Source organism: Lathyrus oleraceus, chromosome 5 (assembly GCF_024323335.1).
Source record: "Lathyrus oleraceus cultivar Zhongwan6 chromosome 5, CAAS_Psat_ZW6_1.0, whole genome shotgun sequence".
Taxonomy (NCBI): domain Eukaryota; kingdom Viridiplantae; phylum Streptophyta; class Magnoliopsida; order Fabales; family Fabaceae; genus Lathyrus; species Lathyrus oleraceus.
Window position 1 is genome coordinate 617,007,792 of NC_066583.1, and position 17,209 is coordinate 617,025,000.

The following is a 17,209-nucleotide window of genomic DNA, read 5'->3' on the forward strand; positions in this document are numbered from 1 at the left end:
CCTTTTCAGGTTTTCAGTCCACCAGGATGCCCTTTTTTGCCCAAGCCGCCTTTTTAGGTTTTCGACTTGCCGGGTGTACGTCTTTAGATTTTTATCCCTAATTTTTGCCCGAACCCTTTTGGTTCGCCGGGATGCCCTTACTTTTGCCTAGGTACGTCGACCTAGCGGGTCTCTTTTACGCGTAGTATTTTTTAACTATGTCCGCGTTCACAGGATGCGGGAAGTCTTCGCCATCCATTGTAGCAAGTATCATGGCTCCACCAGAGAATACTTTCTTAACCACAAATGGCCATTCGTATGTGGGAGTCCACTTGCCTCTGGGGTCACCTTGTGGTAGGATGATACGCTTGATCACCAAGTCGCCAATTTGATACACCTGTCTCTTGACTCTTTTGTTAAATGCCTGGGTCATGCGCTTCTGATATATCTGCCCGTGACAAACAGCCGCAAGTCTCTTCTCATCAATCAAATTTATCTGATCGAGTCGAGTTTGAATCCATTCATCCTCGTCTAAACCCGCCTCTTTCATGATCCTTAGAGAGGGAATCTGAACTTCCACTGGTAAGACGGCTTCCATTCCGTAGACTAAGGAGAAAGGAGTTGCCCTTGTCGAAGTGCGCACTGAAGTGCGATAACCATGGAGAGCAAACGGTAACATCTCACGCCAGTCTTTGTACGTTATTGTCATCTTTTGTATGATCTTCTTGATATTCTTATTAGCAGCCTCCACGGCGCCATTCATTTTTGGCCGGTACGGAGAGGAGTTATGGTGTTTTATTCTGAACTGCGTGCAGAGTTCGGTGATTATCTTGTTGTTCAAATTAGTACCATTGTCAGTGATAATTCTTTCAGGGATGCCATATCGACAAATAAGACTATTCTTGATGAACCGTGCCACCACGTTCTTGGTGACAGAAGCAAATGAGGCCGCCTCTACCCACTTTGTAAAGTAATCAATAGCAACAAGGATGAAACGATGTCCGTTAGAAGCAGTAGGTTTAATCTCTCCAATCATATCGATGCCCCACATCGCAAAGGGCCAAGGTGCTGTCAACACGTTCAATGGAGCAGGAAGCACATGTACTTTGTCCGCATAGATCTGACACTTGTGACAAGTTCTGGAGTGATGGTGGCAATCAGCTTCCATGGTAGACCAATAATACCCTGATCTCAGAATCTTCTTGGCCATTGTATGTCCACTAGAATGAGTCCCAAAAATACCGTCATGCATGTCTTCCATAATCCTTTCTGCTTCCTTTCTATCCACACAGCGAAGCAAAGTCGAATCATGATTACGTTTGTATAACACTCCATTACTCAGAAAGAATTTAGCGGAGAACTTCCTCAGGAATTTTCTGTCATTGATGGATGCCCCTTCAGGGTATTCCTGAGCTTCTAAATATCTTTTTACTTCGTGGAACCAAGGTTTCTCCTCTACTCCCTCAGTGTTAAGTTCATAACAATATGCTGGTTCATCTAATCGTTCAATAGTGATCCTGGGAGCTTCACTGTCCCATCTGACTCTGAACATAGATGACATGGTAGCTAATGCATCTGCCAACTGATTCTCTTCTCGTGGGATATGTTCGAATGTAATCTCTTCAAAGTGTGGGATTAATGTCATCACCCGCTCTCGATAAGGGATGAGATTTGGATGTTTAGTATCCCATTCTCCTTTGATCTGACTGATTACCAAGGCTGAATCTCCGTACACACTCAAAAACTTGATTCGCCGGTCTATAGCAGCCTTGAGTCCCAAAATACATGCTTCATACTCAGCCATATTATTGGTACAATGAAAGCATAGTCTAGCAGTGAAAGGTGTATGGTAACCCCCGGGAGAAATAATTACAACCCCAACACCATGGCCCAATGCATTAGAAGATCCATCAAAAACCATAGTCCATCGGGATCCCAGTTCGGGTCCTTCATCCGGTCTAGGTTTTTCATAATCAGTAACAAGCATGACATCCTCATCTGGAAACTCAAAATTCATAGATTGGTAATCGTCCACCGCTTGATGAGCCAAATGATCAGCTAGCACGCTTCCTTTGATTGCTTTCTGGGTAGTATACTGGATATCGTACTCTGTTAAGATCATCTGCCATCTCGCTACTCTTCCGGAGAGGGCAGGTTTCTCGAATATGTATTTGATGGGATCCATCTTAGAAATCAACAAAGTGGTATGATTCAACATATACTGTCTTAGTCGGCGAGCAGCCCAGGCCAAAGCACAGCAAGTTCTCTCGAGCAGTGAGTATCTTGTTTCACAGTCGGTAAACTTTTTGCTCAGGTAGTATATGGCATGCTCTTTTCGACCAGACTCGTCATGTTGCCCCAATACACACCCCATTGAATTTTCTAACACGGTCAAATACATGATTAGAGGTCTTCCTTCAACTGGTGGTATCAGAATTGGAGGTTCCTGGAGATATTTCTTGATTTTGTCAAAAGCTTCTTGGCATTCATCATTCCATATCATCTCTTGATTTTTCCTCAGTAATTTGAAGATGGGTTTGCAGGTTGCGGTCAAATGGGAGATAAATCGGGCAATGTAATTCAACCGTCCCAAGAAACCTCTGACTTCTTTATCTGTACGGGGAACTGGCATTTCTTGAATAGCTCTCACCTTAGCCGGGTCGACCTCAATTCCTCTACCACTGACAATAAAACCCAAGAGTTTACCGGATCTTACTCCAAAGGTGCATTTGTTCGGGTTCAATCTCAACTTGTATTTCTTCAACCTCTCGAACAGTTTGTATAAATGATCGAGATGTTCTTCTTCAGTATGAGATCTGGCTATCATGTCATCCACATATACTTCTATCTCATGATGGATCATATCATGGAACAAAACTACCATAGCACGCTGGTATGTTGCTCCTGCATTCTTCAAACCGAATGGCATTACTTTATAACAGAAAGTGCCCCATTGCGTCACAAACGTAGTTTTCTAAATGTCCTCAGGTGCCATTTTAATCTGGTTATAACCCGAGAATCCATCCATGAAGGAGAATACTTTGTGTTGAGCGGTGTTATCTACCAGAACATCGATGTGCGGGAGTGGAAAGTCACCTTTGGGACTCGCTTTATTCAAATCTCTGTAATCTACGCACATTCGCACCTTACCATCCTTCTTCGGCACTGGTACCACATTAGCAACCCATTGAGGATAAGAAGTAACGGCTAGAAAACCGGCATTGAATTGTTTCATAACCTCGACTTTGATTTTCTCAGACATTTCAGGATGCATGCGACGAGCCTTCTGCTTAACAGGACGACAATCTTCCTTCATCGGCAGCCGATGCACCACTATATCAGTATCCAATCCGGGCATGTCTTCATAAGACCAAGCGAAAATCTCTACATAGTCATGTAACATCTGAATCAATCTTTCTTTGACACTGTTTTCCAAGCCTGCTCCTATTTTGACTTCTTTCTTGTCTACTTCAGTACCCAGATTTACAATTTCGATTGACTCTTCATGCGGCTGTGTAGTCCTTTCTTCTTGCAGTAATAGTCTGGCAAGCTCTCCAGGTACTTCACAATCTTCCTCACTTCCATCTTCGGCTTGGTAGATCGGATTTTCAAAGTCATAATGAACAGTAGCGGAATTATTATCAATAGGATCCAGAGTGGATACGGATCTGCAATTTGTTACGTGAGTGTGTGTAAGAAAGCATAGCTTGTTTGAAAGACGACAGGAAAGATAAAGAGCGCAATATTTGAATGCAAAAATTCCATTGATTTATTGAATATGAATATGCTTATGAAATGACAAAACCCTTAACAAATTAGCTATTGTGCCCCGGGCATAGACACAATGCTTTAAGAAGTTCAATTGTAAAAATTAAAAATTGCAACACTAAAATAGACAATAACAATTACTCCTGACTAAAGGAAATCGGGATAGTGTCTTCAGCCTTCCAATTATTAAGTCCGTCACCAATTGTTGGGAAAATCCAGCTATCCAGGTCGCAATCGCTATCAGCATCTTCTACAGCATTGATTTGATCTTTGACCCTCTTTTCAGAGTTAAATCCCAGACCAGATTTATCAGACTTGTAGGGTATGTTGATCAGTTGACCCCAACCAGTACGACCACCATTTTTGACCATAGCTTGAACGTCTTTCAGAGAAATCATGGCAGGAGGAGCTCGAATAACCTCGGGCACAAGGGGAGTTGGCTTACGGACAGGGCTGGGCGGAGGAACCACTTCAAATGACTGAGATGGAGTCTCGAAGAATTCACCATCCATCTCAACGTATCTGAAGGTATGCACACTACTGCCAATATACTCTTCTTCCCCACACACAGTGACGATTTTGCCTTCTATTGGATACCTCAGCTTTTGATGGAGAGACGAAGCTACAACACTTGCCCCGTGGATCCAAGGGCGTCCCAACAAGCAGGAATAGGCAGGACGAATGTTCATTACGTGAAAGGTAGTGTCGAAGACTTGAGGTCCTATCTTGATAGGGAGAACCACTTCACCATGGACAACACTCTTCGCACCATCGTAAGCACGCACCACAATGTCACTAGGCTTCAGTTCAATGCTCTTGCAGTCAAGTTTATCGAGCACGGCTTTCGGTAACACATTCAAAGAAGAGCCATTATCGATCAACACATGAGACAAGGTGATCCCCTTACACTCAATGGAGATATGCAGAGCTTTATTGTGATTCTTCCCCGCTGGTGTCAGGTCAGCGTTGGAAAAACCTAGGCCATCGTCAACAGTCATGCTAGCAACATAGTTTTCGAACTGATCGACGAAGGTCTCCTGAGGTACATGAGCAGTCTTCAAGAATTTTATCAAGGCATGGGCATGAGATTCAGAAGATAACAACAAGGATAACATCGAGATCTTAGACGGGGTATGCCCCAACTATTCTACCACATCAAAATCACTCTTGCGGATGATTTTCAGCACTTCTTCCATTTCTTGTTTGGCAACATCTTCAGTAGTAACTCCGACCGGTGTTTCTGACTGAGAAGGGTTGACTGGTTCTTTTCCTCGAGTTTCGGGAACTGTAGGTGGGATCTCTAGAGAGAAGATCCTTCCGCTTCGAGTAACTTTACTAGTTCCAACAATGTCATTAGGATTAGCATAATTGCCAACTTGTTTTACGCCATGGATGTAAACATCACCTCCATAATTCCACGGAATGGCTTTGCTTGAGGAATACGGTACTGGGCCAGGTGCAGTAATGATTAGGGGAGCTACCTTGGGCTCAGCAGTAATCTTCACAGGTACTCTAGGAGCGGTAATCTTCACTGGAACTTTGGACCTCGCAATCACAGATACCTCTTCAATAGGGTTCTTCGCCTTGGGAATCTTTTCGAAGAGCACTGTACGATCATCCATCAGCCGTTGAATACCCTTCCTCAACTTCAAGCAATCATTGGGTCGAAGTATGCAGCGATCGCAATTTTCAGCACAACCTGGAAATAAACCAGCTTGCAATAAATTCTTCTTGATGATCAGGAGAGGAGACGTTAAATTAGCTACATTAGAAATGTGAGAATTGTTGTCCACAGCATTAACAGTCTTGTCATGATTAGGCATAGGTGCAGTGATGACATTGGGAGTCTCCGGAGGCTCAAATTCAATTTCCCCAGTGTCGATCATATCCTGGATTTTATTCTTCAACGACCAGCAATCATTTGTATCATGCCCGGGGCTATCGGAGTGATATGCACACCTGGCATTGGGATTATAACGAGAAGAAGCAGTGTTGGGTTTCGTAGGAGGATCTTTGAGGGTGATCAAGTTTGCTTTTAGCATACCTGTAGCACCTCAAATTTGCACCTATCATTGTACATACATTCTCATATTAGGTCATAGCATATCATGGTCCATTGCATAGCATTGCATTATCCCCAGTTGCCTCAAGTGCAAGCCAATCAAGGAATTAGGTCAAACTGATCAGGAGATCAGTCAACCAAGCAAGCAAGTGCATTTCTCAAGGAGCCAAGGCCCTAGGGTTTGTCCAACAAGATCACATGACTTGGGGGTCCATTTGAAGTGTTCAAGTCAAGGGTTGAAGGCTCAGAGGTCATCAGTTCACACACAGACAGTCAAAAACCCTAGACAGTCAACAGTCAGTCAAAGCAGTGGATGGTGGCCATTCTTGTGGGATTTGGGCACCATGATCAATAATCAAGAGTTCATACAACTTGGGACATCATTTGAAGTCAAGGTCTCAAGGAATTAGGGTTTGGAAGTCATCAGTCATGGTTCAGTCAGGCAGAAACCCTAAAAGTCAACTGTTGGTCAACTGTCCATTTAATCAGTGATTTGATGATTGGAATTGGTTTGTGAGAGCTCATTCATGTCCAAATAGTCCTCATATATCATGTCAAACACCATCATGGAAGAATTTGAAGCCAGATCAGAAATTTCCAAAAATGGAAACTGGACCTGTAACTGAAACTTACCAAAAATGGAAAGTCTTGATCCTCAAACTTACATCATGATACAAGCTTCAAATGAATTTTTGCCCAACATGAAAGTTGAAGATCTTGTTCTCCCATTTCCAAAAAGTCCAAGAACTCTCAATTCCCATGTGTGGTTGGCAAGTTATGATCGAATCGATTTCAGAAAATCTTGAACTTCAAAGGGCCATATCTCTCAAACCGTTTGGCCAATTTTGGTGGGGTTTTTTCCTACAAGTCACATTTGATCCCCTCTTTCCAAAAATATAAATTTCATGAGCCAAAACTTCACCAATCAAAATGGCATTTTTTGACCTATCTCATTTAAATGCAAGTTTGACCAATGTTTGACTTTTTGAAATAAACATTTTTCTAACATTTGGCCAATTGGAACAGCTCAGAAATATCATTTAAAACATGTTTGCCAAGTCAAATTATGCAGTACATGGAGCCCATGCTAGTTTGCTTGAACATTGGAACAAAAGTACAACTTTCTACTAACTCTATCCCACCATTTCATGGACCATGCTTTGTACCCTTCAAACAGAGTTTTATTGATCATTTTTCTGTCAGTATGAAGCTCCATTTTGCAGCCTAACACAGCAAAACAAAGGCCATGCTTGCTTGCTTGAATTGAGGAGGAAAGTACATGTTTTCACCCATACTTCCACACCTTGCTTTGTACCATGACAGCAGACCTCATGCAGCAGATTTTCTGTCATTTTGGAAATTCAATAGCAGGCACACAAGCCACATTGGACAGAAAAAAACCAATAGAACTTCATTCATGCTAGAGATCACTTGGGCCATTTCCTAAAAAAAGCTGTCAAGAACAACCATACCTCCATGCCATAACTTGTACTGTCCAACAGCAGTTTGGACAGCACCATTTTTCTGTCAAGAGAAAGGCTCATTGCAGCCACAAGCAAAAAGGAGAGTGCAGCAGAAAATCATTCATTCACCTTGCCTTTGGCACACTTGCAAATTCTGTCCAAAAGCAACTTCCAGCAGAAATTCCTAAACCTGATTTTCCTGTCATGAGGAATTAAGGGCCAACCTAACCAACAAAACACAAGCCATGGCTCACTCATCCTAAGAAGAAAAACTGCATTGACTTTGCATTGGCATTTCAAAACCTTCTGTCAAACACAAAAGACCAAGCCTGGCCCTTGCTCTCCCACACAAACACATCAAACAAGACTTCCAAACTGCACTTTTCTGTCTTGGACAACCAACAGCAGCAGACCAAACCAACCTCACTGATGCAAAAGACCTTGCTTGGCATTTATCAAAAAAAAAAACTGTCAAAACTCAAAACCACAACAGCAGTTCTTTTTTTTCTCATTTTGCTGTCAAAATGAAACTTCTACCTAACAGAAAACCACACTGTCAAGAACCCCTAAGGAACCAAACCTGGCTTTTGCTTAACACCATATTTTCCTCACTTTCTGGCATGGCATTAGCAGCAGCTTCTAAAACTGCATACATGACTCTCCCAAAAACTGACCCTGCTATTTGCATTTGATTTTCTCTGTCCAAAACACAATGGCATCAAACATCACATAGCAGACCAACAAAAGGCCTCAGTCACCTTGCTTTGCATTTTCCTTTTTTTTTTTCTGTCCAAACTTCCAAATAGACCTAAACCTGGCCATTGCCACTTGACAATCCATTTCACCACCTTTGAAACCCTGCAGCATCCAACAGCATAGGATAAAAAATCTGTCATAGAACCAACCTTGCCTTACCTTGCTAACATGGCATAAAATCTGTCATCCAACAGCAGTAGACCAACCTTGCCATGCTTCTAACAGCAGATAAAACACCATCTCCTGTCATAAAAAACAGCAACAGCAGCCAACCTAACAGAGGAACATATCCAACTTCACATCCTCCCAAGTTTCCTCTTTGAGGCACTTCTCCAAAACCAGTCCAAAATTCTCTATGAACCTGGCCTGGCTGGTGACAATAACCAACACATTTTCTGTCAAGGACAAGAGCAGCCAGCATAACACAATCACCTTCACTCATTTTCCAATACTCATCCTTGCCTGCTTGGCATTTATCATTTGCTGTCAAACAAGCCTTGCAAGCAACCTTCCAACAGCAGGCTTTTCATGATGTTTTCCATCATTTGAAACACAACCATCAAAGAGAAATTGCAATACAGAATCTAACCATACAAATCCTCACTCTCTCACTTGGCATGTTGATCAAATCACAAAGATCTGTCCAAGAACTTAAGAGGAGTTTGGCCTTGCTTTGTTTAAGACTGCATCTAAGCATCATGTTGAAATACCACAAACCAACATAACCAACTGAAAAAACCATTGTTCATTCACATTCTAAAAAACCACTTTTGGCCATTTCTCAAACAACAGCCCAAAAACTTCCAAAGGGGTTGAACCTTGCATTGCTCTTTCACCATCCAAGCACCATTTTGAAACTGCTAGTAGCCATTTTGGAAGAGAAAAAACAGCAAAAAACTCATATTATCAAAAAGCCATTTTCTGCACCTTTGCATTCTTCTTGAAGAAACATCAAAGAACCTGAGCCATACATATTTGTGCCATCATTCATAACCATAATGGAGGCTATTGCAAGCAAGAAAAGGCAGCTGTGGAGCCATGTTCATGGACTGTTGTAGACAAACCTCATCAATGGCAGAAGTAGTTAGCATCCAAACCAAGCCACCTCAAGCAAAACCTTCTTCATCATTCATCTTCTGAGGACCTTGGGGACATCTGTTACAAGCATTTACCACCAACAAACCACTGCACCACGACTGTCTTCAAAACTAGGTGAGTTTTCGACTTCAACCTTTTCCAAAACCCTGATATGCATCTTGTAGACCTCCTTGCCATGAGCATTTTAGACTTTGAATCAAAGAAAATGATTTGTTATTTTGCAAGTTATGTTGAGTTGAATTTTCACATCTAAACTTGTTTTTGCTTATGCCTTTTTGTTTAATTTGATTTGATGAAAATGGTTGTTGGTTTGTTGTTGTATGTGATGAGATGATCATGTTGATAGGTTGTTTGTCTATTTTGGTTAACAAATGCTCTTGCTGTTTTTTTGAAATGATGAAGGAATGCTGTTTGCTACAGTAAAACCCTAGAATTTGCAATGCCCAGAATTTCATTCTCTCATGCGCATGGCTTTACTATTCCAAATCCCTCACAGCCAATCAGCTCATTTCATTTCCTGGACCAAAACACGGTCGTTTTGATTAGTGGACGGCTTATTTACAAAAATGCCATTCGTGGCATGTGACACATTGAAACAAGTTATTTCTTTTCAAATTATTTCACTTTGATTCATCCATCTTACAAAAATCACAAATGCTTCAATTTTAATCCAATTTGAATGGGATTTTTTGTGTTGTATTCATCATGATCTCTACTTTTTTATCATTATTTTTCCAGAATTTTTGGATGAATGGTTTTTAAATGGCCTTAGGGTTTGTGACATGTGACCAAATTTTGTACACTTTGCCAAATCATTTGTGAAATGATGAGAATGTATCCAATGGCTCCCAAATTTTTTGTGCTTAAAATAGACACACTCATGGTGATTTTGGTGTAGAGTTTGTGCATTTATCATTTGTGGTTTGTGAGTTATGATTTTTTGAACTAGGGTGTGACAATTTGTGTCACACCATTGATGTCCAACTTCATGATTTTCATTACCATGCTTCTTGACCTCCAATTGATCTGATTTTTTGCATGAACCTACTCTTGTATGTCTAGTTTACATGTGATTTTTTGTGGATTTATTTGTGGCATTTCCTAATTGTTTGAGATTTTCTCCCCTGGTTAGTCATATGTTGACCTTGTGTGACACATGTTCCCATTTCATTTGTGAAATTCTCATACTTTACTAGATGGACATGAAATTTTACATGAGATAACTAGACATCCTCATCTTTGCCATGGCTTTGATCCCATTCATTTATCATACACCATCTTTGACTTATGATTTTTCTAAGTTGACACATGTTTGGTTGACTTCATTGAGCATGTTCAAAATTGCTTTGACTTTCTGATTTTCATTGACTGCCTTCCACTTGTCCAAATGGGATGAAATTTGACATGCTTACCATGCTATGTGATAGGTTTGATCATGATTTATTTGGGGATTTTTGGAAAATGTTTAGATTGCTTTTGAGTTAAATCTTGCTGTTGACTCCTATGAGCTTCTGTTTGCCATGTTTTGACCTAAATGATTCATGTAATGATGATAGTGATTGATATGAATGTGAACCCAATGGGTTTTGTTTCCTGATTGTTTGAACATGATTTTGGATACTTACCCCTTGCTGTTTGGACTTTCTCATTCACTTTTGACCCTAGGCTTGCCCTAGTGGTCCTGCTACTCACCTTTGAGTTTGTGATTTCAGGTTAACCATCAAATGGCCATTGAGACCAATTCTTTCGACTGAGCTTGATTAAATATCATTGTCTAACCTCTTTGTTTTGTAGGTTGCTTGGCTCACATGCCTTAAGCTTTGTGCCTTGCACATTCACTTGCTTGTGTTGACTGGTTGATGTCTGTTTCATTTTGATTTAATCCTGACTTGTATACTAACATCTGCTTGACTGTTTCAGGTGCTTTAGTTGCTTAGTTCCTTGTGAACTTTTTGCTTTGCTTTGCTTGTATAAGCAATTTGCATTGAGGTATGTCTCTCTGTCTTCATGTAGTCTGGAAGACCTGGCCTGTTACTTGGCCAGGCAACTGTCTGAAGCCCTCCTTAAGAGGCAATGTTTGTGGATGTTTAACTTTGTCCTTGCATAGAGTCAAAGTCCTCCTAAGTGAAGAGGCAATTGGTGGAAGGTAGGGATATGCAATCTATCCCCCACTATTCAGTGTGTCATCTGCTTTGCTCACACCACTGTGCTGATGCATTGCAGATACAAACCCAAGATCTTGTACAATTGTACAGTTGAGTCAGTTTCAAATGTGTAGAAGGGTTCCCACTTTCTGAACCCACACATTCTTGTCTTGAGCTCTCCCAGGCCAGGGATAAGAGCTGTGAAGTCTTATCTTCACTCACCTTTCATCTGCTTCACCTTAGCCCCTCAATGGCAAGGTTAAGAGCACATTCACCCCATTCCAGAGGTTTGTTTGTTGAGGTTGATATGACCCCTTGACTAAAACCTAACCCTTGTTTGAGCCACTTGTTTGTGTATAGCGTGTGCTATCTGTGCTTGTAGGATTGTTTGACTTGCTTCCTGTGCAAGATAGGATTGTTTGACTTGCTTCCTGTGCAAGATAGGATTGTTTGACTTGCTTCCTGTGCAAGTTAGGATTAGTTTAGACTTGCTTCCTGTGCAAGTTAGGTTTTGCTTGGCTTGCTTCCCGTGCAAGTTAAGTGTGTGTGGCTTGCTCCCTGTGTGAGCCATACTTAGGATAGGTTGGCCCTTGCGCCATTTAGCTAGAAACCATAACTTAGGGTTGATTTGCATGATAACATCTAGGCTCGAGTCGTAGTCTCCCTAGAGTTGTGTCTCCCTCTGTTATCTGGTTAGGCTAGATCCCTTGTCCCTGCGTAGGGGAACTACATCGCCCTGATCTTCATACCAGATGAAGTATGTAGGCAGGAGATTGAGCTGATCTCTCCGGGCGCCCTTTTTCTTTTTGTGTGTGTTGTTTGACAGTTGCTAGGCTCGAGTGCCTGACTCCTTAGCATTTATTGTCTGTCTGTTTGTGTGTGTGCTTGACAGTTATAGGCTCGAGTCCCCGACTCCCTATTAACTTGTTGCGTTATTGTGTGCTTGGAAGCTGATGTAAGTCCATCGAGTGGCGGTTAGGTTCCAGTGTGCGTGTGTTTGGTTCGGATGCTGATGTAAGCCCCGCTATTGGCATTCAGGCTCCATGTTTGCCTTCTTGTGTGTGTTTTGGTTCGGATGCTGATGTAAGTCCAGTGATTGGCATTCGGGCTCCACGTTTGCCTTTGTCTGTTTGTTTGTGCGCGTGTCAGCCGAGCTACGAATGCTCTGATTCTTCTCTCGTCCGAGAAGATACGTATGCATAGGATGCGACATCCTAGCGAGCATGTGTCGTTTCCCCAGTCCGAACTACTTCGACTCTGATGTCTATGCCTGATAGACTAAGTAGGCCCAGGATATGATGTCCTGCCGAGTCAGTTTCAGTCAGTTTCTTTTGTCTCTTTCAGCCAGTGTGTGTGAGTATTTAAGCAGTGTTTAGCAACCAATTTTCCTTTCTATTGTGCGTGGATCCCGTAGAGTACTACGGATGCGTAGGGGTGCTAATACCTTCCCTTCGCATAACCGACTCCCGAACCCATTCTCTTTGGTCGCGAGACCATGTTCTTTCCCAGGTTTACTCTGAGCGTTTCCTTTCCCTCTTTTGGGATAAATAACGCACGGTGGCGGCTCTGTTGTTCTTGTTTTCCCGCCGGTTTTTCGCCCGATGCGACAGCTGGCGACTCTGCTGGGAATAATAGAGAAGTTGACCTGTGCTGGTCCATCTTCCCTAAGCGAGTCTCTCCTAGCGCTCTCTAGGATTAGGGTTTTGGTTGCTGTTTGCTGTTGTATTTATTGCATTCATTGTATATATGTACATTTATTGTTTGCATTGATTGTGTGCATTGATGTTTGCATTCATATTCATTATTCATTACTGGCTGGCTGTCTGTTTTTCTCTGTGTGGGGGGGAGTCAGTTGAGGTAAAAGGTCCAATACCCAGACCATGAATGAAAATCTAGGATGATTAGGAATAGAGTGATTCATGGAAAGCGGGTGGTATGGCGCCACTTAGCGGAACATTGATATCACGAGCAGTTCAGACCCTGGTGGGATACTATCGTTACATACTTCGGGTGTGTATATGATAGTATTTCTGCGAAAGGTTATTTATGCTGCGTTTCTCTCAGCTTTACCCTGGCCTAGACTACACCCGTGAGTGGGGAAGGGTTATTTCATTACAGGTACCGTTGGTGACTCGGTTCCGTTGGTGACTTTGGTTCTGTTGGTGACTCTAGTTCAGACAACAGTGTGATCAGTTTGACCATAAGTTGGATTTATGTTCTGATCTTGACTGAAGCTTCGACCTAGTCAGAGTTTGCACAACCAGCCAGTCCAGTCTGCATCATGTGCATCATAGCATATTTATTTTTTCAAAAGAAACGCAATGAAAAAATCAAAAAAAAAAAAAGAAAATTTTCAAGGAACTCAAAGGAGTTTATTTGCAAAAAACTTCAAAACATGAAAAAACCGGGAAATTTTTTTCACCTGATATATCTGAGGAGATATTCTCATATATGATCAAAATGCTAAATATTTCAAAGTTTGCAAATAAAACCCTCGAGTTCCTTTGAAATAAAAACAAGCATATGCATAAACACTTCATGCATCATTTGCATCAGCAGGTTCTGTTCCGGTCTCCCGTCCTGTGGTCTGACCCTGCGATCTTCATTTATTTTGAAGACGCACTTTGCCGGTATTATACCAGAGCCATCTCTGCCAGATTGATGGATCATCCTGAGCAAGAGAATTGTGAACTCAGAGAGATATTTGCCAGACTTTGTACTGTTGATGGATTTATTCCTGGTTAACCGATCCCGGGCTGGCATTGGCTACTATTCTGGGGCATGCAATGAGAAAGGTCTGTTCAAGGGTGGAGGATTCATCCATGACGATCAACTTGAAGAAAAGGATGCTGCTATCTTGGAAGAGGACGCAGGGGATTTGAACAATTTCATCATTCCTGGAGGTGTCTGCCACAATTGGGTCACTGTGGGCTTTTCTACAGTTTTTCATAAGTCAGAGTAACAATCACTTTGTTTAAAAACCCTTCTCCCATGCCAAAAGGAGAAGTGATGACATTGTTGGCAGCATTTTGTGCAATGATATTTTCATTCAAATAATTCATGTTAAAACATTTGTTTTTCCAATTGTTTTCCCTTTTCGCTTTTTGCATGAAATTGGTGATCACAAAAAACCTTTAAAAACAGGAATAAAAGCAGTCTTTTCATCTGCATAACGATTGTCTTGTTTGATTTTCAAAGAGCTTTTCATATCAAATCATTATGCAGGTTGTTTCTCAAACCCATTGAACATAGTGATCGGACGTCATCTCCCAATTTTGAATTCCCTGTATTCGAAGCGGACGAAGATGATGTTGAAGGGATTCCTGACGAGATTTCCCGACTTCTTGAGTAAGAGAAGAAGATCACTCAGCTGCATCTCGAGAATCAGCAGAACAGCCAACTAGGGCATTATAAAAAAAAAAGAGAAAAAAGAGAAAGAGGAGGGTGCAAAATCAAAAAAAGAAATCAATCAAACTCAAAAGAAATCAAAAGAAAGAAAAAGAAAGAAAAAAAAAACAAAGGAGAAATAGCACCCTCAAAGCCCCAAGTTGGCTGATGCTGAATTCGATCGAAAGGAAGAGATCAACTACCATATGTCATGGTCAAGTTATAATAGCAGAGAGTGAAGAAAACATTCGACAAGAAGATCAAGCCTCGTGTGATCCGAGGGACCTTATGCTCAAGAAAGTCTTATCTTTCACACCCGATTCCAGGGGCAAGTGAACCCCAAATTATGGATGTCCATATGTTGTCAAAAGAGCCTCTTCAGGCAGTGTTCTGACACTTACTACAATAGATGAAGAAGTTCACTCGTCCTATGAATCCTGGTGCAGTCAAGAAATACTTCGCCTAAACAAAAAGAAAAAAATCAAACATCTCGCTAAGTTGAACACCCCAAAGGGCGACTTAGGCAAAAAGGAGCGTCTCGGTGGATTGAAAACCCGAAAGGGCGATCCAGGCAAAAGTTAGAGACATTGAAAAAAAAGGAATTTGCATCCCGCTAGATTGAACACCTCACACTGGGGCAATCTAGGCAAAAATTAGGGATTTGGCAAGTAACTGCACCTTGACAAGACTGTGCTCTATATATGTCATCCGTCAGGAATTCTCGATTCGTCGTCGACTGAAGCTCTGAATACATCGAAAATTCAGAATGGTAGAGGAAAGGTCATTATGTTCAATGTAGCCCTCTCCAATATATATCACCGATTTCAAACTTGTACAGATCCATGGAGTCTCGCCCTTGCAGACTACCATTCCATCACATCAATTTGAGCTTTTATCCAATTATTTGCATTCTTATTTGTTTCAACTCAACAAATGTTTTGCATGTTTTTAATTGATAAAGTATCATTGTTTTCAAAGTAAATAAATTTTTCAAAAAAAATTGTTCTTAAACAAAGTGAACGTTCACAATGATGGAAGGATACTTAGGAGACCCACAGTGCTCTCCCGGGGGTGGTATGATTACCAACAGGTAAGACAATTGTTCGTATCTCGAGCATGACTGTATCTTTGTCCTGCAGAACCTCGTATGGTCTCTCCTCAGTGAGGTTGCTCAGTGCAGTGTTTGGTTGAAAGTTTTTATCTTCATGCTCCCGGCAGTAAAACATTCTTCCTCCAAGTCCCTATTAGCTCTATTGTGGGGCATCCCCAGTAGAGTGCTGTTTGAGCCTTATCATGGGGCATACCTGGGGCACGTTTTTATCTGACGATCTCTTGTGCAGGGGCTGTTAGATATCTTCATTCACTTGCCAGTGGTAATATGAACCTTTTGACAAAGAGATCCCCTCAGAGTCCAACCAGGGGCAAGGGATAGATGAACCGTGAAAAGACGGTGAAGGATTACGACAACGATCCTGGAAAGTTAATCAAGAAGACTCTTCAAAGTCTGATGATTGGAAAGTATGTATAAATCCCAAGAGTTCAACCTCCGTGAAGTACGAACGAGTTGGGAATACAAGATGATGGAGCAGAAAAGTCCAGAAGAGTCTGGGAGTTCTTAAAAGTGGAAAGTCAACACTATGGGTGGATGATGGATACTAGTGTTCGACGAGTCGACCGACATCCCTGTCAAACAAGCTGTATCTCCCCAGAGGATTGAGAGTGTGATCTCCCTGGCAGATTCGAGATCGTTGTCTCCTCAGCAAGCCTGAAGGTTATCACGTCCCCAGCCCAAGTCAGTATTGAAGCTATCAGAGTTATTTCCCCTGCAGAGATGCCTGTAGACAGTGCCTTCTTTCCCCAGCAGATCTGAGGATTGTTTATCCCCAGCAGGCTTATGCTTGCAAATTTCCCCAGTTGAGAATCCCCGCTGAGCGCCTGACAGCTATTTTCCCCGGGAGTCCCCTAGTGGAGTTTATCTGTAGACCGTTGGTGTGTTCCCCAACAATTGGTTTTGTGACGCTATCATCTCCAGTGTGGCCGTGAGTGCTTATCCCAAGCAAGGTTTGTGGGAATTCATCTCCAGTATGATATGACGTGCTATCATCCTCGACAGAGTTGTTACTCTTGCCACTACGGTTGTTCTCTCCGCCAGGATTGTTCTCCTCAGCAGAATGGCGTGGTTTTTCCTCAGCAAGTTCCCCGAGTGGAGCGGGTCTCATGAAATACATCTCCAGCAGTGATTCTCCTACATATGGATTGGTTGGGTCGTCCCTAGTGAAGTAGCATTTCTTTCTCCAGCAGAATTCATCCTACCAGTGGATTGGACGGGTTTCTGTAATAGACTGATATCTGTATCCCCAGCGGAGTTGTGACTGTTTTCCAAGTCTGAAGCTGCCTTCCCAGCAGAGGTTGTGTTGATGGTTTTTCCTCAGCAAAAGTTTGTCTTTCCCCAGCAGGATGGAAGTTGACATGGTTATAGGATCCCCAGCACAGTTCCTGGAGTTCCCCGGTGTTGTCTCTGAAGGAAACGTGTGTTTATGCATTCAGCATTT